The sequence below is a fragment of the Oratosquilla oratoria genome, chromosome 6 (assembly GCF_046742065.1).
Source record: "Oratosquilla oratoria isolate Oo_2021 chromosome 6, ASM4674206v1, whole genome shotgun sequence".
Classification (NCBI taxonomy): Eukaryota; Metazoa; Arthropoda; class Malacostraca; order Stomatopoda; family Squillidae; genus Oratosquilla; species Oratosquilla oratoria.
In genome coordinates, this window is record NC_134782.1 from 15474995 (window position 1) to 15499994 (window position 25000).

Genomic DNA, 25000 nt, shown 5'->3' on the forward strand with positions numbered 1-25000 from the left:
TGATGGTTTTACTATTAATAAAATTGTAAAAACTTCTCCAAGTGTTACTAGGCCGGGGTGACGTAACGTCATGTGACCAAACGTCCTTAAAAGTAAACATACGTCTCAACCTGATTATGAAGCATCTTGTGTGTCCTTCCCATGTTCCTAGCTTGCCTACTATATGTATATATATATATCCACTTATGTCTCTGCAACTGTGTATTCCTTGATAATGTCTTAAATAGACGAAAATATTCGAACTAAGCTTCTTATTTCCCAGTGTTTTTTCTGCATGTATATATATATGTATATATATATATATATATATATATATATATATATATATATATATATATATATATATATGCAGATATGTCTATATCTCTAAGAAAGAGAGAAAAATACGACAAGAAGCTCTGTCATAACAAGCTTGCCATTCATTTTAATGAAATGTATATATATATATATATATATATACACACACACACACACACATTTTGTTAAAAACAACTGCACATTTGGCGCTACAAAGCTTCTTGAGTAGTCTTTCAAGTCTTCTGAACGTTGGTCTCTGGTCATAGGACAGACGAAATAATAAATTGTCAGTAGACATTAGGAACTATTGCTGAGGAAGAGTATACAAACGTTTATATTCTCTTCCTCAACAATAGTTCGTAATGTCTACTGGCAATTTATTATTTCGTCTTTCCTATGACTAAAAATCAACATTTCAAAGACTTGAATGTCTACTGAAGAAGATTTGCAGTTCCGAAAGTGCTGATGTTTTTAACAAAACATGTTTAGAAGAAAACCTGCTGCCAAGATTTATCAATATATATATATATATATATATATATATATATATATATATATATATAATCTATATATATATCTATATCTGTCTATATATATATATATATATAGATAGATAGATAGATAGAGATAGATAGATAGATAGATAGATAGATAGATAGATAGAGAGAGAGAGAGAGAGAGAGAGAGAGAGAGAGAGAGAGAGAGAGAGAGAGAGAGAGAGAGAGAGAGAGAGTATTTTAGAGACAACCAGTAACGCCTCTATCCTCGAGTACACTATCTCGCCGAAGAGATGGAGTCATAGAGATTAATACCTCATAAAAGAATGATACACGACTCTACTCCGTAGCAATGTCACCAAAGCCCATAAAATTTTGAGTGAGAGTGCGGGTGAGAGTGAGAGGGTGAGAAACAGAGAACGATAGAGTGAGGCTGATAAAGCAAATGGTAGAACGAGTGAGAGATTATGAGATAACGAGAAAGGGGGTAAAAGCGAGTGTGACAAAGGTAAACAAAATATACGATTTATTATTCCAATGTGTACTGCCTGACATTTTTCCTTTATTTGTGACTGTCATCATCCTATTCTATTCATCTCCCTATCAACCCTCTGGTGATGGAGAGGTGTAGTTTAACGATGGTTTTCTTAAAAAAATCTTTCCTTATACAAATCTGATATAAATCCTTAGAATGAAAAGATTTATATAAGGAAATATATATTCTTTAAGAATACCACCGTAAAAATCTTACGTTTCTATTCTTTAAAAAAAATCTTTACTTATATAAACCTTTTATAAATCCTTGGAAGAAAGAGATTTATATAAGGAAATATATATATTCTTTAAAAAATTCTTTCCTTATATAAAGCTTCCCCTTCCAAGGATTTATATAAGATTTATATAAGGAAAGATTTTTTTTGAGAATACCACTATAAGAATCTTACGATGGCATTCTTTAAAAAAATTCTTTCCTTATATAAAGCTTTCCTTTCCAAGGAATTATATAAGATTTATATAAGGAAAGAATTTTTTTTAAGAATATCACCGTAATTCCCTTAACCCGTTATCTACGTCGGTGTTCGTCAGACGATTTGATTAATTTCCATGACACCTATTCAATAGAGGAGAAGTTACATTAAGCTTTTTGGTGTTTATGTGCACAAGAGTAAACGATACGAATTTGTTAAATATATATTTACTCGAAAAAAGTTCTGAAAAAAAAATCGAGGTTTTGTTCCTCGAGTCTAGCGCCTCAAATAAACGAAAAACGATTGTTACAAATGATATGAAAACACACGACTAAAAGATTTGAATAACGTATAAAAATCTTCTATTATTTTTCCAAAAACAACCAGGTTACTGAATGATTAAAGTTACATGTCAAAGCTGAATGCAACGTTCAGATGAAATAATACATAAGTATTTCTCGCCGGTGCACCAAAAACGGTACTCAGAACTAAATTTGGTGACAGGATTTTATGTAATTATCATCAAATCTATAGTAATTAAACAACGAGTTTTGTCGACACGAGGACTAAAACTCTCAATCATGATTAACTTAATCATGATTGCTTTACATTTGTTTGGAACGAGTGTTGATGGAGGTAAATTCCACGCATTTTTCGGCCTAAAACAACTGGTGACGTCATGACGCTGACATCAAAGGCCATATAAGGAAATACAACTGAGGAGCATACGCCAGGAGGCGCGTAGCTTTGCCCTATCATATATTTTACGGACTATTGGGGGGCGGGTCACAGACCGTCACTGCTGGTAATGTGAGACCAGCATGCTTCCCATTACGCTAAGAAATAACGGGAGATAAATATTAAGAATATGCTTGGAGTTCAAATGAATCGCAAGTTGTTATTATTACTATTGTTATTGTTGTTTTTGAAATAATGAAAATAATAACATTATTTTTCATTTTCATTTCTTTAAGGTGAAACTATCGCAAAAAAAATTAAATGAATAAATAAACGAATAAATAAATAAACCTGCAATCGTACAAAAGCCAAGGTGAACGAAAGGGAACTGCATTCGGCCCAGTGCAGTGCCGACGATCTTAAGAGCGAAACAACGAAAAGAAAAGGTGTAAATGGTTCAAATGGAGCCCTCCTCTATGTGCCCTTGTATCACTAATGGGGCCTTTTTATTCAGTTCCCGTGCCAGTCGCTGTGAAGGTCCCCCCCCGCTCCGCGTCGGAGGAACAGCGCCGCATAGGATCGGGAGGTCGGGACACAAGCACATCTCCAGGGCTCTTAGTCAAAACAATGGCGGTTTTGACAATCGCACTGAAGTGCAGCTTTAATCTCACCGCTGGGAGAAGGAGGAGTTTCTTTCGAATGAATGAAACTATGAGGTAGAAGGATACATCACTGTTGTCTCTTTATTTTGATATGGTAGGGGAGTTTGTTAGAAAACGTAAATCTAGATTTGGCGCCGTTGGGGTAACAGTCCTAGTCGAATGCACTTTCGAATATTATGAAATGATCGTTTGTCAGAGAATGAAATTTATATCAGTCTGGCAATTTGTACATTTTGACATTATGAAAAACGAAGATTCAAAACTGTAATCCAATAAAAAATTGGACAACTAACTATTCACCCACCGTTTATGAAGAAAAACCCGGTAAATCAAAAATGAAATTGAATATTTTGAATGTCGTTGTCAAAGGGCTTATTAAAAACACTTTAACGGACGAATTTAAATTTAGTTGAATAAAATCACCTGACGGCAGATAAAATAGAAAGACGAGGGAAAAATCAAAGGGTAAATCTAGAAAGACACTTTGAGTAATAGAATTAATTAGATAATTTGTCGACATTTAGGATAAATGTACGAGTAATTTTGCATCGTCACAGGGAAAACGACAAGAATGAATCAACATTCACAGATGGAGGAATCTGGTATATGAGGCCCAGTGGATACCGTGTCGAACTCATGAGCAGTTGGTCGTGAGTTCGATTACAGGGACCCGCTGTGGGTTAGAAGTATTGGTTCCTGACAACCCTGGCCAGGCGGTGAGGCGACATAACATCGGCCTAAATGAATAAATGAATAAAATAAAATAGATAAATAAATGAAAAGTGGTTTGTTGCAGCGACCCAACATAAGTAAAAAAAAAAAAAAAAAAAAAAAAAAAAAAAAAAAAAAAAAAAGAAAAAATCTCAATTGCCACTTCGTGAGAGTGTGATGGTGACTGGTATATGATCCAATCGCCCTCGAGGTGGTGAGAAGGCCAGTGTTCTCGAGTAAAAGCACATGCAGAGGATACACTCAAGGACATCAAATGTCACGCTAGAACAAGCTAAGACTATATTTCGATAAGTTCGAAGAAACGAGAAATTTAGGATATCTCAAATACAAATACAATAAAAATCATATATATATATATACATATACATGTAACTACATATAGCCAGAAATCATGGTTCACTGTTCTGAAATAACAAATTGCATATTTCAATCTCGACAAACTTTGAACACTGACTTCGTAAACATTACAATCTCAACGTCGAATGAGGTGTATATTTTGGCGGACGCTTACTCAGCACATAGAGGGACAATAAAGTCTTCCTTGGAAACCTGAACGCGCGTTGCGTCCACAGCAGCCTTCCAGGAGACGCAGAGGATGGTACTCGACCTACGAACTAATTCGAGTTTGTTTCCAAAAGCTATCTCGCCCACCATCAACCACCCGATAGTTGATAAGAGAGATAACGTTGATCGTGTGTTTCAATTAGTCCTGTGAAATCAAGCTTCACGGCTGACCAATGGCCAAGACACTCTTTGAGATTTCCTTCTCAGACATAAAAACGAAAACCAAGAACACGGAAGATACTAATCCAAGCTACTACCTCGGCCTGACGTCCGGGTTTCTCTGATAGACAAAACCTTTGCATTCTTGCCAAGCGCGTCCCACAAACTCTCTGCCTAAAGGCGGAGATAAAGTCAAAATATCGAGGGGAAATGAGGAACGATTCGGTTGGGAATCGGCTCCGGGCTCGGCTGCATAGAGGGCGACGCATGCTGCCCGGGTAGTCCCACGAAGACGGGCCAGGCTACTGAAAGAACAGGAAGGATCCTTTGTAGAACTGCGGCAGTCCCACTCTCCCGACGGAACCCATCCCGTCCCTGACGGTGGATACGGAAAGACACAGAGAGGAGAGAATACGGTGGGCAAGAGATATCAAAGAGGCTCCATTACAGGATGGAAAAATGAGATGGAGTACGACCTGCGAGGCATGGATGTCGACTTTGAAATGCTGAGGTTCTAGCGGCAGCAGCAGGTCGCAGTCTGGCGGTGGCTCGTTCTGGTGCCCAAGGGCCTCACTTGGCTTCAAACGTCAGCGGAGTGATATATATATATATATATATATATATATATATATATATATATATATGTATATATATATATATATATATATTATATATATATGTGTGTGTATAATTTACACAGATATATATATTCATATATATATACATGAATATAGAAGGGTGGTAAAGAAATACACAAGTCAGAGCTGAGTTTATTCCTCTAACGTTTCAACTTTACACCTTCTGCAGAGAGACTATAAAGTATATGGGATTACAAGATTATATGTCGTCTGGAGGGCGTCTCCTAGTTGTTAATCTGGCGGACGATTTGTCCGCACTAAGCCCCGCCTCCTCATATTCCCGTGGCCAGTCGTGTATTGCTAATTCCGCCCCTATTTTAGACCAGCTGATGAATCCTTTTCTATCATTTATACAATCTTCCTTATCTATATAAGCTGCTTCCATTGATTTTCTGATTTTCTTGCTCATTCCTGTGTGGATTGTTTTCACATTATTCCAGTCTGGTAAATGTCCATATTTCTTTCTGTGTACTACTATACCATTTGAAGTCCTGTGATGTCTTAAATCCGATTTATGCTGTGTCACTCTTACCCCAGTCCCCTTACTTGTTTCTCCATATATACATACATATACATATACATATATATTATATATATATATACATATATATATATATATACTATATATATATGTATATATTACATATATATATATATATATTATATATATATATATATATGTGTGTGTGTGTGTGTGTGTACGTGTGTGCGTGTGCATGTATATATATGTGTATTTGTATTTATATACATATATATATACATATAATTATATATATATACATATAATTATATATATATACATATAATTATATATAATTATATATAATTATACATACATATATATATATGTATATATATATATATATATATATATACATGCACACGCGTGCACACGCACACACACACACACACACACACACACACACACACACACACACACACACACACACACACACACACACACACACACACACACTTTCAACGAACGGACGGCTTGAAGAACGTTCTGAAGAAAAGTGCAGATTGTGGATCCCAACGCAAAGAGAAGTGCCTTTTTGTATTTACAGGGTGGGGGGAAATTGCTCGTGGGGTAGTGGGAAAGTAAGGAAATAGGAGAAGGGGAGGGATTGCTAAATGGAAGGTAATGAGGAAGTAGAGGACTTGGTCCAAACAGACCGCCGTAAAGTAAACAAACGACCACAAGACGAGCTGGAGGACGACGGAATGTCTAATAAGAATGTAAAGATTAGAAGTATAGATAGGAACAATACAGTAGAAAGTGATGAGAATATTTTCAAGGGATTTAAAGAGAGTGGGGGGGACACAAACCCCCCCCGACTGACAAGACTAGAGAAGAAGGTTGATAAGGTGATCGAGGACTTGGAGAGTAGGTTAGGTCATATGAACACCATTTTACAAAGGGTTGAAAGATTGGAAGAACTGGAAAGGGCGGATAAAATCTTAACTGATGAAATAGAAGACCTAAAAAGACAGTTAAGAGAGGTAAAGGTGGAGACTGAGGAATTGAAGAAGAATAGTAAAGAAAACAGAGAAACGATAGCTAAAGAAATTAAAAATTGGAAGAAAACCCAAGAAGGAAATAAGGTTTCATTCACTGACATAGTCAAACAGCAATTGAAAGAACATACTGAAGACTCAGTTATTAAAGTGATGAGACAAAAGGAGAATATAGTAAGGGATTTAGCAGACAAGAAGAAATGTATAATTATATTAGGAATGGAAGAGAAACACAACACAGATAGAACCACAAGAATCAAAGAGGAAAATGAAAAAGTAAGCCAATTACTAGAATCAGTTCAGGAAGATGAACCAGAAATTATGAAACAAATCGAAGAGAAATTTAGACTCGGAAAGTATAGCACAGACAAGACCAGACCAATTAAGATTAAATTCAAGTCACAAACAACGGCAGAGAATATCTTATCCAAAACAGGGAAACTAGCAACAAGTGAACAATACAAAAAGATATGGATAAAAAGAGAAATGAATAAAGAGGAAAGAGAGGAAGAAAAGCAGAAAAGACTGGAAGCTAAGGCAAAAAACGAGAACAGAACGGAGTCAGAGAAAGAGAGATTCTATTGGAGAGTAGTGAACATGAAACTAAGGAAGTTCGACATACAAAAGAAAAACATAAGGGAAACAGAGAACACAATGGAAGTGGCAGAAAACTAAGAGTGTCTTACACAAATATAGATGGATTAATAACAGGATTGAATGAGCTGAATGATTATTTGAAAGAAAAAGAACCGGACATAATGGGAATTGTAGAAACAAAATTAAAAGGCCCACTACCACCCAACAGTGTAGGACATGATGCATACAATTATTGGATTAGAAACAGAGAGAAAAAGCAAGGGGGTGGAGTTATGTTCCTGACTAAGAAGGATATAAACGTGAAAGGTGTCATATATGGAAAGAATACAGTAGAGATGATTATGATAGAAGTGGAAGACAGAGATAAGAAGAGCAGAAAATTTGGGATCAATTATGTGCCTCCGAAAACAGCCTCATGGGAGGAGAGTGAATATAAAAGTATGTTAGAGGACACAAAGATAGCATTAACTAAAATAATGGAAGACGGAGGAAGAATAGTTATGATGGGCGACTTTAATTGCAAAGAAATCTGCTGGGAAGAAATGACAGTAAAGAGTGGTGATGACTCATGGGGAAATGCTCTACTTGAGATGATTACTGACCATTCAATGACACAATGGATACAAGAGAACACTAGGTATAGAAATGAAGAAGAACCATCGAGGCTAGACTTAATAATTACATCTGAACCTAGAATAGTGGACAAGATTGAATATAAAACACCAATAGGTAAAAGTGACCACATATTGATTGAACTGGAACTTAATGAAGAAAAATATATGAAAAGAAATGAACAATATAGAAAAGGAAGAATGATGTATGAAAAAACAAACTTTGATAAAATAAGAGAATTCTTCCAACAAGAAAACTGGGAAGAAATATACAAAGAAGAAACATCAGTGGAAGAGAAATGGAATATTTTGACAAACATTTACAAAAAAGGAGGGGAAAGGATGTCCCAAGACAAAAACAAGAAAAAGAATATGTAAAATGCTGGTACAACAAAAGTTGTAGGGAGTTAAAAGACAAAAGAGACAAAGCCTGGAACAGATGGAAAAAAGACAGAAGACCTGAAAAATGGAAAATATATACTGGTTATAGAAATGAATATGTACAAAAGTGCAGAGAGGAAAAAAGAAAATATGAAAAAGATGTTATAGAAAAGTGTAAAGATCAACCAAAACTATTCTACAGATTTGTAAACAATAAACTGAAAAACAAACAAGACTTGGAGAAATTGAGACAAGGAGGAGTTGAATACACTGAGGAAATGGAAATGGCAGAAATTATGAACAAACATTTTAAATCAGTGTTTACAAGGGAAAATATACAACCTGAAGAGATTGAGTGGAAAGAAAGTCCCCCCTATGGAAGAAATAGAAGTAACAAAGAATGAAATATTGACACACTTGGGTAATTTTGATGTCAGAAAATCGCATGGGCCAGATGAAATAGCAAACTGGATTCTGAAAGAATGCAGGAATGAACTGGCAGACAAAATACATAGCATAATAAGCAGTTCCTTAAAAGAAGGAAAAGTTCCAGAAGATTGGAAAAAAAGCAAATATAGTACCTATATATAAAGGAGGAAATAAAGAAGAACCTACCAACTATAGACCAGTCTCTCTAACAAGTACAATAGCAAAAATTTGTGAAAGAATTATCAAAAGTAGATGGGTAAAATACTTGGAAAAAAACAACGTACTAAATCCAAGGCAATTTGGATTCAGACAAGGACGGTCATGCGTCACCAATTTAATATGTTTCTATTCAAGGCTAATAGATATAATACAAGAGATGGATGGGCTGATTGTGCATTTCTAGACCTAAAAAAAGCTTTTGACAAAGTACCACATAAGAAGTTGCTTAAGAAATTAGAATATGAAGGAGGAATACAAGGTAAATTGCTAAATTGGATGGAAGACTTTTTGCAAGAAAGAAAAATGAGAGTAGTGATAAGAGATCAGCACTCAAAATGGAATAAAGTAATAAGCGGTGTCCCGCAGGGAACAGTTCTGGCCCCAATAATGTTTGCTATATATATTAATGATATGGATGAAGGAATTGAAAGCTATATGAGCTTCTTTGCAGATGATGCAAAACTACTGAAAAGAGTGAAAACTGAAGAAGATTGTGAATCACTACAGAGAGATCTAAATAAAGTACAAGAATGGAGTAGGAAGTGGGAGATGGAGTTCAATACAAAAAAGTGTAGTATAATGGAATTTGGAAAAAGCAAAAACAGAATAGCAGGATCATATAATTTGGGAGAAGAAGGAATAAAAAAAGTAGAAAATGAGAAGGACCTGGGAGTCATTGTTATGAATAATATGTCACCTGAGAAACATATAAATAAGATTTTTGGAGAAACTTATAATTTAATAAGAACAATCAAAGTGGCATTTACATACCTGGATGAAGAAATGGTGAGGAAAATCCTAATCACCCTGATAAGACCAAGATTGGAATATGCAGCAACGATATGGTCACCAAGTACAAAAAAATGTATAAAAAAACTTGAAAGAATACAAAGAGCAATCACAAAACTGGCACCAACACTCTCAAAACTATCATATGAAGAGAGACTACAAAAACTTAAACTACAGACACTAGAGCAAAGAAGAGAGAGAGGAGATTTGATAGCTATTTACAGAATCATGAAAGGCATAGAAATTACTGATAGAGAGAATCTGATAAAATGGGATGACAGAAATACAAGAGGACACGGAAAGAAAATAAAAAAAGACAGCTATAGAAGAGATTTGAAAAAGAACAGCTTTCCTCACAGAGTAATAGACAGTTGGAACAAGTTAGATGAGAAAGTGGTGTGTGCAAAAACAATACATGAATTTAAAAATAGTTTAGATAAAATGAGATATGAAGACGGGACCCCACGAGCATAGCTCCCCTTCCCGTAAAATACAACTAGGTAAATACAACTAGGTAAATACAACTAGGTAAATACACACACTCGGTCGAAGCAGGACGTGCAGGACGAACGCTCTGAGCCGCTAGCTAGCGATTCACGAGCGAACGATTGGAAAGCGGACCTAGTTGTTTACATAGATACGGTGTAGTGAAAGCGAAAACTCGTTGAGACCAAAATGTAAACGTCTTTGTATCTCCATTTTATCTTTTTTTCTTTTTATTACTATTTTTCATAAAAATGGAAAAAAAGTAATGGAACACCAAGAGACAAAGAAACAACGAAGTGATGCCTAGAAGAAAGCAGAATCGAGACTCGACTCTGTGTCATAAAGAAAAAGACCCGTCTAGCCCAGACACCAAGGGAATACCAAAGGTTTGAAAGAGGTTTCTTTTCGGGGTTTGAAGGGGAAGGAAATATTATGCATAGAGGATTAGAAATGGATAGAGAACCAAGATATAGAAATATAATGAGAAATAGAGATATGAATGACATTTTGGATGGATTAATAGAGCTCAAAAGTGAGTACAAAATAATGTACAAAGAAGTATCCATGCTAAGGAAAGCCAATGAGGAGAATAATAGGGAGATAGATGAGTTAAAAAAGGAATTAAATAAATTAAAGGGAGAAAATGAAAGGTTAAAAAGTGAAGACATAAATAGAAATGAGGCATTAAAAAAGGAAATAATAAATCAAATGCAAGAAGTGACTGAAAAGGTGGAAGAAAAAATAAAAGAAAATGACTTACAGGAAATAAAGAAGCAGTGGAAAATTGAACAGGAATGTCAAAAAGTATCCCTTAAAGAAATAATGGAGCAACAAGTCAAAGAAAATACCAAGGAAACGGTGATCCAAGTAATTAAAGAAAAAGGTAACTTAGAGACACAGTGGATAAAAAAGATGCATTGTAATCTATGGCATTAAAGAGAAGCATGATGTACCTAGATATCAGAGGGAAAAGGAAGAGAAAGAGATTGCTAAAGAAGTTCTGAAAGAATTACAAATAGAAGGACAAGGCTTGGATAGGGAAATCAAGGAAACTCATAGAATGGGTAGATACTCTAAAGAAAAACAATACAGGCCACTGAAAGTAAAGCTTAGATCTCAAACAATTGTAGAGGAAATACTATCCAGAACAACGAAATTAGCAAATAGTGAACATTACAAAAATATATGGATAAAAAAAGAAATGAGTGAGGAAGAAAAAGAGAAAGAAAAAGAACTTAGAAACGAAGCGAACAAAAAAAAAAAAAAAGAACTGAAACTGAAAAAAAACAACGATTTTTTTGGAGAGTGGTGGACCTAAGGCTGAGAAAATGGTATATAAGGAAAATGGAAACAAAGACAGAAAAAGACGAGGAGAAAGAAAATAAAAAATAGCTTATACTAATAAAGACGAAATAACCTCAGGAATGAATGAATTAAACGATTACCTGGCCTTAGAAAAACAAGGCATAATGGGAATAGTGGAAACTAAATTAAAGTATACTCTACCATCCAACACTGTGGGACAAGGTTTATACAACTGCTGGACAAAGAATAGGAAGGAAAAACAGGGTGGCGGAGTTTTAATTTTGACTAATAAAGATTTAAATGTAACAAAAATAACTGGAGAAAATAATGTAGAATCAATTACGATACAAGTTGAAAGCAAACATATGAAGTGTAGAAAATTTATAATGGTGTATATGCCCCCCAAAACACAGTCCTGGACAGAAGTGATCATTCCAAATTATTAGATGATACAAAATATGAATTAAGTAATATGCTGAAAGACAGAGGAAATACAGTAATTATGGGTGACTTTAATTCAAAAGAAATATGTTGGGAAGAAATTACAGTGAAGGGGTGAGATGAACTCTGGGGTAACGTCCTGCTCGACATGACCATCGAATACACAATGACCCAGTGGATTAGAGAAAATACCAGATATAGAGGTAGTGAAGAACCTTCAAAGCTGGACTTAATAGTTACGACAGAGACTGAGATTGTCGATAAAATTGATTACAAAATTCCGATAGAAAAAAGTGACCATGCACTAATAGAATTGGAGTTGAAAGAGCAAATGGATCAAAGCAAAAATGATAAACATAGAATAGGAAGACTAATGTATAACAAAACAAATTTTGAGAAACTCAAAAAATTCTTTCACAATGCGAACTGAGAAAAATTCCTAAATGAAGAAACAGGGATGGAAGAGAAATGGAATATACTAAAAGATATTTATAATGAGGGAGTAGATAAATACGTACGACAAAAAATGGAAAGAACATACATAAAAAGCTGGTACAACAAAAGGTGTAGTGAAGCTAAGGTTAATAGAGACAAAGCTTGGAAGAAATGGAAAAGAGACAAGAAAACAAGCAAATGGCAAATGTACATCAAACTAAGAAATGAGTATGTAAAAATACGCAGAGATGAAAAGAGAAACTATGAAAAAAAAAAAAAATAGAAAAATGCAAGGAAGAACCCAAACTATTTTACAGGTATGTAAATGGCAAACTGAAGAACAAACAAAAATTAGAAAAACTGCGCTAAGGTAAAAATGAATATACAGAAGAACTGGAAATGGCTGAAATTATGAACAACCATTTCAAATCAGTATTCATAATAGAAAACTCCCCTAACTGCAAGGATACAGAGAGATATCCCCCTCAATGAAATAAATAATCGTAACACAGAAGGAAATCAGCGACCAAATTAAAACCCTTGATGACAGAAAATCACATGGTCCGGACGGAATTGCAAATTGGATACTGAAAGAATGCATGGAAAAATTAACAGACAAAATATACAATATAATCAAATTCTCACTTAAAGAAGAACAGGTGCCACAAGACTGGAAAAAGGCAAACATTGTACCAATTTATAAGGAAGAAAACAAAGAAGACCCATCAAACAAAAGAGCGATCTCCCTAACAAGCACAGCAGCAAAAATTTGTATAAAAAGTCGTTAAAAATAGATGGGTTAAAAATTTGGAAGAAAAAACTATCAAGGAAGATCATGTACAACAAACTTGATCTGCTTCTACTCAAGATTAATAGACATAATACAAGAGAGAGCTGGGTGGGCAGACTGTGCCTTTCTGGACCTACAAAAGGCATTTGATAAGGTACTACACAAAAACTAACAAGGAAGATAGAGTCAATAGGTGGCATCAGAGGAAAGTTATTGGAATGGATGAAAGACTTCCTGACTGGGAGGAAAATGAGAGTAGTAATTAGAGACAAATTCTCAAACTGGGAAGAAGTGATAAGTGGTGTCCCGCAGGGATCAGCACTGACCCCAATCATGTTTGCCATATACATAAATGACATGGATGAAGGAGTAGAGTGTTACATGAATTTCTTTGCAGATGACGCAAAAATACTAAAGAAAATAAAAACGGAGGAAGACTGCAACTCATTACAACAAGACTTGGACAAGATCTGGAAATGGACTCAAAAGTGGGAAGTAAAATTCAATATAAGAAATGTAGTATAATGGAATTTGGAAAAAAGTAAAAACAGAATATCGAAAGATTACAAAATTGGTGAAGAGGTCAAAAAATAAAATCGGAGAAATATCTTGGAGTGATAATCAGCAAGAAGAAACCTACAATTAATTGAAGTCAATAAATGTGGCATTTGCTTATTTGGACGAGGAAATGATAAAAAAAAATCTAACTGCACTAATAAGACCAAAACTTGAGTACGCAGCAACACTATGGACACCCAGTACCAAAAAGAATATAAAGAAATTAGAAAGAATACAAAGAGCAACAACAAAACTAGCACCAACTCTTTCCGAAATGACATATGAGCAAAGACTGTCCAAATTAGAATTACCAACTCTGGAACAAAGAAGGGAAAGAGGAGACTTACTATCTATAGAATAATGAAAGGAACGGAAATCTTAGATAAGAATGACTTATTGAAATGGAATACTGGAAAAACGAGACACGAAAAAAAAAAGATAATTACAGAAAAGATCTGAAAAAAACAGCTTCCCACACAGAGTGATAGATACTTGGAACAAATTAGATAAAGAAACTGTGTGCGCAAAAACTATTCAAGATTTTAAGACAAAAATTGATGCTGAGAGATACAAAGACGGGTTACCACGAGCATAGCTCCCTTCCCGTATAATACAACTAGGTAAATACTAGGTAAATACATACACACACACACACACACGCACACGCACACGCGCACACGCACACCACCACCACCACCACCACCACCACCACCACCACCACCACCACCACCACCACCACCACCAATACCACCACCACCACCACCACCACCACCAATACCACCACCACCACCACCACCACCACCACCACCACCACCACCACCACCAATACCACCACCACCACCACCACCAATACCACCACCACCACCACCACCACCACCACCACCACCACCACCACCACCACCACCACCACCACCACCACCACCACCACCACAACCACCACCACAACCACCACCACAACCACCACCACAACCACCACCACAACCACCACCACAACCACCACCACAACCACCACAAGCACCACCACAAGCACCACCACAAGCACCACCACAAGCACCACCACAAGCACCACCACCACCACCACCACCACCACCACCACCACCACCACCACCACCACCACCATCACTATCACCACCACCGGGACCACCACCATAGCCAATACCACCACTACGACGACCACCACCATCTTCACTTCTTCCACCACCACTATCACGACGACCACCACCACCACCACCGCCACCATTTCCACGACGACGAGCACCACCACTACCACAACCACCACCTCGCCTGGGTGCCCACTGCTCTCGTTCAGCACGTTGGTTCAACACGATGGAACGTGTTAATTTGTCGCCGAATGGATGTGGCCCCATTGTTAGAGCTTCTGTTTCAATAATAGTTTGAATGGACTCCTCTCGTGATACAGTCTAAATGTTGGTTGGGACTGTTCTGCGGAAAATGGTAGCGACTGGGTCGGAACTCACTCGAAAGGCCGTGAAAAAAAACGAAAAAAAACCCGCTGTGGTTGAAATGTTGCTGACAGTAATTATAGTGATGACTATAGCAGCGACTCTTTTTCAGAGTCGAATCGCTCTTAGCTGTACAAATACCAAATAAGAGCGACAAAAAAAAAAGGACGCTGGTGTTTAAAACATTGTTCATCAAGAGTTCACTGTAACGTGCGAGCTATATGAAGAGGCGAAAATTCGTTGCTGGTCGTTAGATAAATGGAATTTCTATGTAAACAGAGCCTTTAGTCAGGATTATGAAGCTTCCTGAAAGTACGCCTTATGGGCACTATTGTGTAATGTGTCTCGTGTAATGAAAACATTAGTCATATTAGAAGATATAGTGAAGGTATTGGTACTGACGGTGGCTCTAGTATGACTTTTTTTTATCGGATCTCCAATTCAATTTTCACTACTAAACAGAGAAAAGATAGTTTTAATGTAGACCATGTTAATTACAAAAACATTTGAAAATTTACGTGTTCTATTATACACCTCACGTACGGATATGAAGAAAACTGATTCACATTTATATGCAGCTTAAAAGAGGTGATCTTTGTTAAAGGAAAATGAAAACAGAAATGAATTATTCTCGAAAGCAAGACTGTCGCAGTTGGGAACTTTGAAGTGAAAGTGTAGAACGCTTGGACAAATGGACATTTTCTGACAAAACCGTAACATTCTTGCATCACTATATTCTTTGTGTACAATTAAAAAACATAAAAGTCTCTAGAAAAAAGCATATTGTAAAAAAAAAAAAAAGAATCTGCCCCAAAAGTAGAACAAATATCTGGAGGTGTTAAGAAACAACACATAGCACAAGGAACACATGCAGAGGAAGGCTCTACGTGATCAAAAATCTTTTTGGTCTCATTGGTGTTCTAGAGTTTTAATGAGATCAAAACAAGCTAAATTCTGTTTGAGGAGAAGTAGGAGAGAGAGAGAGAGAGAGAGAGAGAGAGAGAGAGAGAGAGAGAGAGAGAGAGAGAGAGAGAGAGAGAGAGAGAGAGAGAGAGAGAGAGAGAGAGAGAGAGAGAGAGAGAGAGAGAGAGAAGAGAGGGAGAGAGAGAGAGAGAGAGAGAGAGAGAGAGAGAGAGAGAGAGAGAGAGAGAGAGAGAGAGAGAGAGAGAGAGAGAGAGAGAGAGAGAGAGAGAGAGAGAGAGAAGAGATAAAGATAGAGAGAGAGAGAGAGAGAGATAATAGAGAGAGAGAGAGAGAGAGAGAGAGAGAGAGAGAGAGAGAGAGAGAGAGAGAGAGAGAGAGAGAGAGAGAGAGAGAGAGAGAGAGAGAGAGAGAGAGAGAGAGAGAGAGAGAGAGAGAGAGAGAGAGAGAGAGAGAGAGAGATGAGAGAGAGAGCGAGAGAGAGAGAGAGAGAGAGAGAGAGATAGAGAGAGAGAGAGAGAGAGAGAGAGAGAGAGAGAGAGAGAGAGAGAGAGAGAGAGAGAGAGAGAGAGAATGATTGAGGCTACTAGAACTCTACAAAATATTTAATACACACATACGGATGCAAACACATGCAAGTATATAAGCTGCTACTGCTTATGAGCTTTTTATATATATTAATTCACTTATCTTTATCAAGTTTATCTTCATATGTATTATCGTGATAATTTTCACAAGAACTCTATTCACATCAATATTTTTTGTGATGGTCGAATGAAAAAAAATTACATGTGATACTATTGTAGTAACATTGCAATGGGATACAGCACTTTGCCGAAGGTACAAATTATCGTTGCAGTCAAATCTGGAGCCTCCATTCTTTTTTATAAATTTACCTGTTTTTAGATCATTGACCCCTTCACAAAATACATAATCCCTTATCGACCCCCAGATGTATATAAAACAAATAAAAAAATTAATAAACAATTAAACAAACAAATAAATACATGAATAGATTCATGGCAACAGTATCAATGATATCTATTCACCATTTTTTCTTTATCGTAGTTTCTCGATTATATTGATTTGATTTTTACGTTTCGTACATCTTTTGGCTCCGAAATTTAATCCAGCACCTCGACAGTCACATCGGCAACTTTTATGATCTCTTCTCTATCTCATCAACCCTCTAAGAACTTTCGTCGCTCCAAAGAATCTTATTTAAATTGTCACCAAACGACTTTATTCAGTAAGTAGCAACTTCTACCCAGATGGTTAAAGACTACCTTAATTTTTTGAGGTGTGTCATTGGTTTTTTAATTTTATTCTTGATAACTACCAGGTGAATTCATTGACATACAAGAGCTTGTTCTCTTGAAAGCATTGCTAGTTATGGTGAACTTCAGATAGTCAGCCTGTATGTGTTCTTTATGTAAAAATATTAAGATTATTATTACTATTTAGTAAGATATAATCATCTGAATCAGTGTCCAAAGACGAGGAGAATGACCGAGGCTAGTATGTATATATTCTTTATGTAAAAATATTAAGATTATTATCATTATTTAGTAAGATATAATCATCTGAACCAGTTGTCCAAAGGCGAGGAGGTAAAAATCAGGGTAATGAATATCTGGCTTAAATGTCAAGAGGAAATTAAACATTGGTATCCCGCCATCATCTCGTGGACAGGATATGTTGATTAGATAAGTTATCACGTGATCATTTTAGAGATATTCATCTCTTAATTGCCTCATATATAAAATGCATAATTACTGTAATCGGCCTGATTATATATCAATCGTAAATAATTGGCTACAAACATCATATTGCTTTATAAATTTACTACACTTGGCATCGTTGCCAGTGTCTGGGTGAACGTCGACTTTTGTGTTCCATTTCAGAAAAGAAACTAAAATTACAGTTATTCAGTAAAATCAAGTACGGTGATAAAGAAACATCTAAAACCCTTAAGGTTAAAAAAAAAATAAAGAATGTGAGTTAAATGTATTTATATTTTGCTTGCTGAAGGGAGCTGCTTCAGGCAAACGAGATAGTTAAACGGCTTCCAAAATGGAATACAATGACAGAATTCGCTGTGAAAATGTTAGTAAATAGATTTATCAATGACTAGAGCAATAAATTCGAGGCAGAAACAATATATCAATATTCTAAATTAAAAAAGAACTTCTGGTAGAAGAAAAATATTTTTTTTTCTCTTGCGTTTGCTGTTGCTGAGTAAGAAATGAACTTCCCACGGAATTACGAGGGAAACAGATGCTAGTGTGTGTCATCACATCTTTCATGTTTGTTGTCCTAACCACTTCTTGCATGTATACTTCTTCCGTAAAATGGTTTTAGTTGACAACAATGCAGTACAGAGGAGAATGACCAAAATGATACATGGGCTCAGAAATTTACCGTACAAGGACAGGCTTAAACACCTTAATTTACACTCTGGAAAGACGTAGAGTGCGGGGTGATCTAATAGAGGTGTATAAGTGGCTCAATGATTTTTACAAGGCAAGGTCATCATATTAAGACAACAGGGCAGGACTCACGCTAAAATATTTAAATTGGACCATTTTATATTTAAGAAGGAAATACGCAAGAACTGGTTTACCAATAGAGTAGATAGCAAATGGAATAGACTTAGTAACTATCGGTTGTTTTAAAAGAAGGTTAGATGGTGATGATAAGTGGTAATGGACATGGAAGTGCCTAGTGTAAATCTTTATGGTCTCTTGCAGTCTCCTGTATTCTTATATTCTTATATTCTATGCATGTATAACAAATGGTAAAATGATCAGATAGTTACATGGGCGACATTGTCCTCAACAAAATTACTCGAAAACCCAGCACGAAAAAAAAGCAAAGCGAAATCTGTCCCTTTGCTGTTCTTAACTGATCTTCATTTGTTTTATTTTTTTACTATTGTACTAAATCTTTTATGAAGATATTATGTCATAAACAAAGCGGTATCCACTAAATTACTATATCCAACTTCATTTTTGGTTCTGAAGATCGACTGAAATCACTGCTTGTCAGGACAATAGAAATGGTGTCAAATATAGTAGATTTAGAATTATATCAAATGGTTGTAATTGATTACTTACCATCACCATGTGGTCAAACCAATTATTCAAATTATTCGTTTCATATCTGAGCCATTTAACAGGTGAATATCTCCATAAATTGTGGATTCGACCGCTATCCCTTCAATACATTACGTTCATGGGACAAAATGCCATATTGCTTTTCGTATGACGCTTATACAGAGTATTCTGACTATTTTTGTCGTAGGTCTGTCTGAGTGTTAATGGGGTACTACTTAGAATGTTGGGTTTTATATACGTTTCAGTAGTTTTGTTGGTTTTTGGTTGGTCAAAAGACAGCGAGATTTCTTAAAGGTCATAACCTTTGAACCGGTGGTGACTTGTTGTCGAGACCTAACTATAGACTCAACAACAACAACAACAACAACAACAACAACAAATGATGATGATGATGATGATGATGATGATGATGATGATGATGATGATGATGATGATGATGATGATGATGATGATGATGATGATGATGATGATGATGATGATGATGATGATGATGATGATGATGATGATGATGATGATGATGATGATGATGATGATGATGATGATGATGATGATGATGATGATGATGATGATGATGATGATGATGATGATGAATAACAATAACAATAACAATAATAATAATAATAATAATAATAATAAAACAATGTAATATAATACTATAATATAATAATAAAAATAATATAATAATAACAACAACAACTACAATAATAATAATATAATAAATGGGGGTGCTGAGCTGGGAGTATTGCTTCATTTGGTCTTAACTGTTTAGGATACGGGTTTTATATTCTGCCTCAGTCATATGAAAGTCTCCAAAATGTTAATTTCTTCAAGGTACTTTACTTGCCAAGGTTTTACGACTGTTTCCTGCATTTTTATTTTCATTCTGGTCCGGGACATGTGTCTATAATTCAGTGGTATCGCTTTATCTCCTCCTCTATGAACTGGTACCACGTTAGCACTTTTTCAATCCTGGGCCACTTACACTTATTCCAATGAACAGGCAATTACGCTATGAATCTTTTTCCTATATTTGAATCTCGTATTCTTTCCGTATCCAAATTGGAATCCTATCAGAGCCTAAGTCTTTTCTCAGAGTCACCTTTTCCAATAATTTAAGGACATTCTCCTCCTTGTTTATGCATTCTAACTCAACATTACTGCTCTCATGTTCTTCTACAAACCAAAGTAACTTTCCAGGAAGAAAACGGAGCAGACAGTTTCATTGAATATTTCAGTCTGATTCAATCCCTCTTCAAAGACTCACATCGCCCACTCTTAACTTAGGAATTCATTCCCTCTGTCTAACTTTACTTGTAGAACAGTTTAAGTTCATCTTTGATCAATGATACTCTTTTCAAAGTTGCTTTCCAAATCTCAAGTAAAGTGTGTGTGTGCGTGTGTGTGTTTGTGTTTGTGTGTGTTTGTGTGTGTGTTTGTGTGTGTTTGCGTGTGTGTGTGTGCGTGTGTGTGTGTGTATTTGTGTGTGTGTATAAATCTACGGGACGCGGCAGCTGCGCTTGACAGGGCAGCGACAACACGTCTACTGCCCGTAACTCCGGCTATGGTCACCCCACACCATAAACTTTCCCGCTCGACTTCGGTAAGTAGAGTAAACATAAATAAGAAAGATTTACACCAATGTCTGCACCATCCTTACGCATAAACGTATACGTCATCATATGGCTACCTAGTGAACATGAGTATACAAATAAGAACTCACATTTCATACATGAGTAATAGATACATCAACGCTCTTGGATATACATGTGCATACATCCAACGGTAACTCCAGTCCAGAAAGAAATTATATTTGGTAAACCTTTGACTGTGAATTAATGAAGAAGCAATGAGTGACGATGTGTTTCCTTTCTGTGGTGGGAGAAATACAATGTTCATTTTATAAATGTCAGTGAGACGCCACGTGTCGAACTGTGTTTGGAGAACGAAACGATATTCTCAGTATGTTGGCCAATCAGAGGCCATAATCGGGAAAGGGGTGGAGCCACCTTGATATTATTAAACTGAACAAACTGTAGTTTTCATACCTGAAACATGAAACATGAATCTAAATGCAAAAAAACTGTTACATTTCCAAAAATTTTGCCCTTTTCAAGATAGCCTATAAAAGAAAACTATATAGTCATCCACTGCTGTTTCATATTATTTTTGGTCGCTTGGCTGTTAAATATTTTTGTTTCTTAGTCCCACAGCTGTTGGCACCAAAACAATGCACGGCACATTAGACCCGAAAACAATTGGTAGTAAGTACAAGCTGGACGAGAAGCGATGAGATCCAATTATGAACACATTGATTACAAAACTGAGAAGTAGGTGACTAACTTTGGTTCCCACATTAGTTAATGGAATGACCTCCCTGAAGAGACTAAACCACCAACCACAGTGCAAATGATAGCTAATTTTCGTAAAGACGCAAAAAAAAAAAAAAAGAGAGAGAAAATAAGAGAAGAAAAAAAAGGATGAAATAGCCAAAGCTTTCTTTGCACTCTGTGGCAGGGTCCAGGACTTGCTGGGTGTTGTTCCGTTGTGGGTGAGCGCACGTCAATACACCTCGCTCCTGAAACTCTCTCCCCTCCCATCCCCCGCCCTGCAAAGGAGAGAGGTCACTTCGTCTTCATCTGTCAGAAGAACCAAAGTAATTGCAGAACACTAATAGGAGCCCCAGGAGCTTCTGGGAGAGTAATAAAGACAAGGAATTAAAGAAAACTTCGGCCGAGTATTAGAAGGATAGCCAATTACCGGTGTTAATACCTGGAAAAGCACTTACCTTTCGATAACCAGGGATGAGGGGAAGGGTGGAGTGATTGTGGTTGGGAAGGTGTGGGGGGGGGTGGCTGGGGAGTTCGTATAAGTAAAGCACATCGACTTGTGGAAGACAGAAGCTATTCAAGGACATGGTCGTCGCTTCCGTCTTCAAGTAGTCTTCACTGAATACCCATTAACGTGGTCCCATTGGTAAGTACACCAAAATGGGCTTGGACTCTTAACCGTCGAATTCTCATGTCTGCTTTTGTGATAATATTAATACAACGATTTTATACAATTTATGTATTATATATAAGATATATAGTGCACTCATTTTACTTAAGCTAGTCTCAGTTTCTCATTATGGATTAATTTTATGCATAAAACGTCGGATTTTTTTTTATCCTCCTAGTCTTTCATTTCTTCCCTCTTTGATATCCATCCTCCTCCCACTCCTCTCCCTCCTCCTCCTCCTCTTTCCCCGTCCTCCTCCTCTCCCCTCACCTCTTCCTTTTTTCCTTTTGTTCCTGGTCTTACATTTTCGGCGTGGGTCGGGTCTCTATACTTTTTTTTCTCTCTAATAGGCTTCTTGTATTTTTTCTTCTCCTTTACTTCCTTTTCCTTCTGGTCTCCTTTCCGTCTCAAGAGAACCTCTTCGTCGATCTGGGTGTGCGTGACGATCCTTTTTCAACAATTCCCCCGCCAGATGCTCGTTCTGCCTCGCCTCTACATATCCCGAATGTTCATCTACCTTTTTTCACGTTACTATCCGTTCTTCGTCAATATCTCCCTATCTACCTACCTATCTATCAACCTAGTGATCCATCAACATATCTACCAACCTACCTACTTGCCTATTCATATTTCTATTCCTATTTCTCTCTCTCTTGCTCTCTTTCTTTCGTTTTCTTCTCTCTCTCTTCTCTCTCTCGGTTGAGAAATTGATTTTTGGGTCTTTCTCTTTTTCTTCTTCTTTCTCATCCTCTTCTCCTTCCTCTAATAGTCTTTCTTTACCTCCTCGTCTCCACTCCCTTCTCTTCCTCCTCTTCCTTTTCCTCCTCTTCCTCTTCACACCTCCTCCTCTTCTTCTTCATGCCTCCTCCTCCTCCTCATCTCCCTCCTTCTTTACCTCTTTCTCTTCCTCCATTTCCTCTTCCTCCTCCTCCTCGTCTTCATTCTCGCCTCGTTCATGATGACCTAATTCAGACCGGAGGCCTTACCAGCATGAATAAAAGCTTTATGGAAATGCTGCACCATAACGTGTACAGTTCACCGCAATGCTGAGACCACTGATGCTTTGTTTCACACGTATCGACTTTTCGCCGTGCGCCGTCCTCGACACGGCAAATATCCATCAGTGTCTATGGACGCCTTTACACGTCAGGACTGCGAGCACGTGTGAATGCGTCCATGGACACCCATGGTGCTTTGAGAACACGACGTCGTGTCGTGGACGGCGCACGGCGAAAAGTCGACACGTGTGAAACAAGCCTAATTCCTCATTTCTCGGTCTATATGGCCTCTTTATCGCCGTGGCCTCTGTGTGTAGATTTTTTTTTCCTTTTGCGGAAACGCCTGGAAAATTAGTTCTGCAAGAAGAATTTGGGAATAGGATGGAATGAATGATGATTATCATCTAATTCATCAACTCGACTTGCCTGGCCCACCAGGTGATTCTATTCAGCTATGGGGGTCTCGGTCAGTCTAGATGACGTTCAAAGCCGTCTCTTCTTTGAAAAAAAACCCCACGAAAATAGTTTGATAAAGAAAAAATAAAAATGTCGGGTTGCCAATGGGGCTAAGCGGACCCTCGCTTTTCTTAAATTAATCATTTCCACCTCCTCCTTCTCTTCTTCCTCCTCCTCCTCCTCTTGCTACCCTCCTTTTCTACCCACCTCCTGTTTTATCCAAAGCCTTCCATTATATCCTCGTAGTCACTTAGTTTACTTTCTTAAACGCTATCTATCTCTTTGGTCTTCCTTTCCTTCGCCCTCCCTCTCCCTCGCCCTCCTCCCTCGCCCTCCTCCCTCGCCCTCCTCCCTCGCCCTCCTCCTCCCTCGCCCTCCCCCTCCCTCGCCCTCCTCCTCCCTCGCCCTCCCCCTCACCGTCTCCCTCCAGCGGGAGTAGAGCGAAGAGGGGAGAGGGGATTGTAGCCAATGAAGTCGAGTGAAATTTTATCTTCTAATGATAGAAAGTGCTCGTTAGGGATGGCGAAAGGTTTTTAGAAGTAAAGGGCCATTTAAACGGTCAAACAGTTTGACAAACCCGGTTTTTCAGACAAGTGTTTGAAGTGATGTTTGACCGTGTGAATGGGGTATTTGGTCGTCAAACATGTTTGTCGAACGTGTTTGACAACCAAATACCCTATTCATACGGTCAAACACCACTTCAAACACTTGTTTGACAAACCGGGTTTGTCAAACCATTTGGCCGTCCAAATGTCCCTTATGGCTCTCAGCCCCTTCGACCCTTACATCGTTCCACTATTCGACCAAGCGATTTCATTCATCTGAAGACAAGACCTCGAACAAGACGACCCTCTGTACAGGCTTTCTTACGACTGCCATCAAGTTATTTTATTTATCTATCTATCTATCTATTTATATCTATATTGAGGGGATGGATCTCCGGTTTGAAGAAGTTGAAGGAATCCCCCTTTTTAATCTCTTCTACCAGAAGACGTCAACTGGAGGAGGATCCTTAGGGGTAGAGGGGAGGGACCTCGGGAGTGGGATATGTGATGTTGACCTTTTCGCTGCGAATCTAGTATTATGACCGTGTTCCTAAGACCCCGTTCCTCTTCCTCTTCTTCCTCCTACTGCTCATTCTCTTGCTCCTCCTCCTCCTCCTCCTTCTACGCCTTCTCCCTTTCTTCCTCCTTCTCCTTTTCCTCCTCCTTCTCCCTTTCCTCCTTCTCCCTTTGCTCCTCCTCCCTTTGCTCCTCCTCCCTTTCCTCCTCCTCCTCCTACTCCTTTTCCTCCTC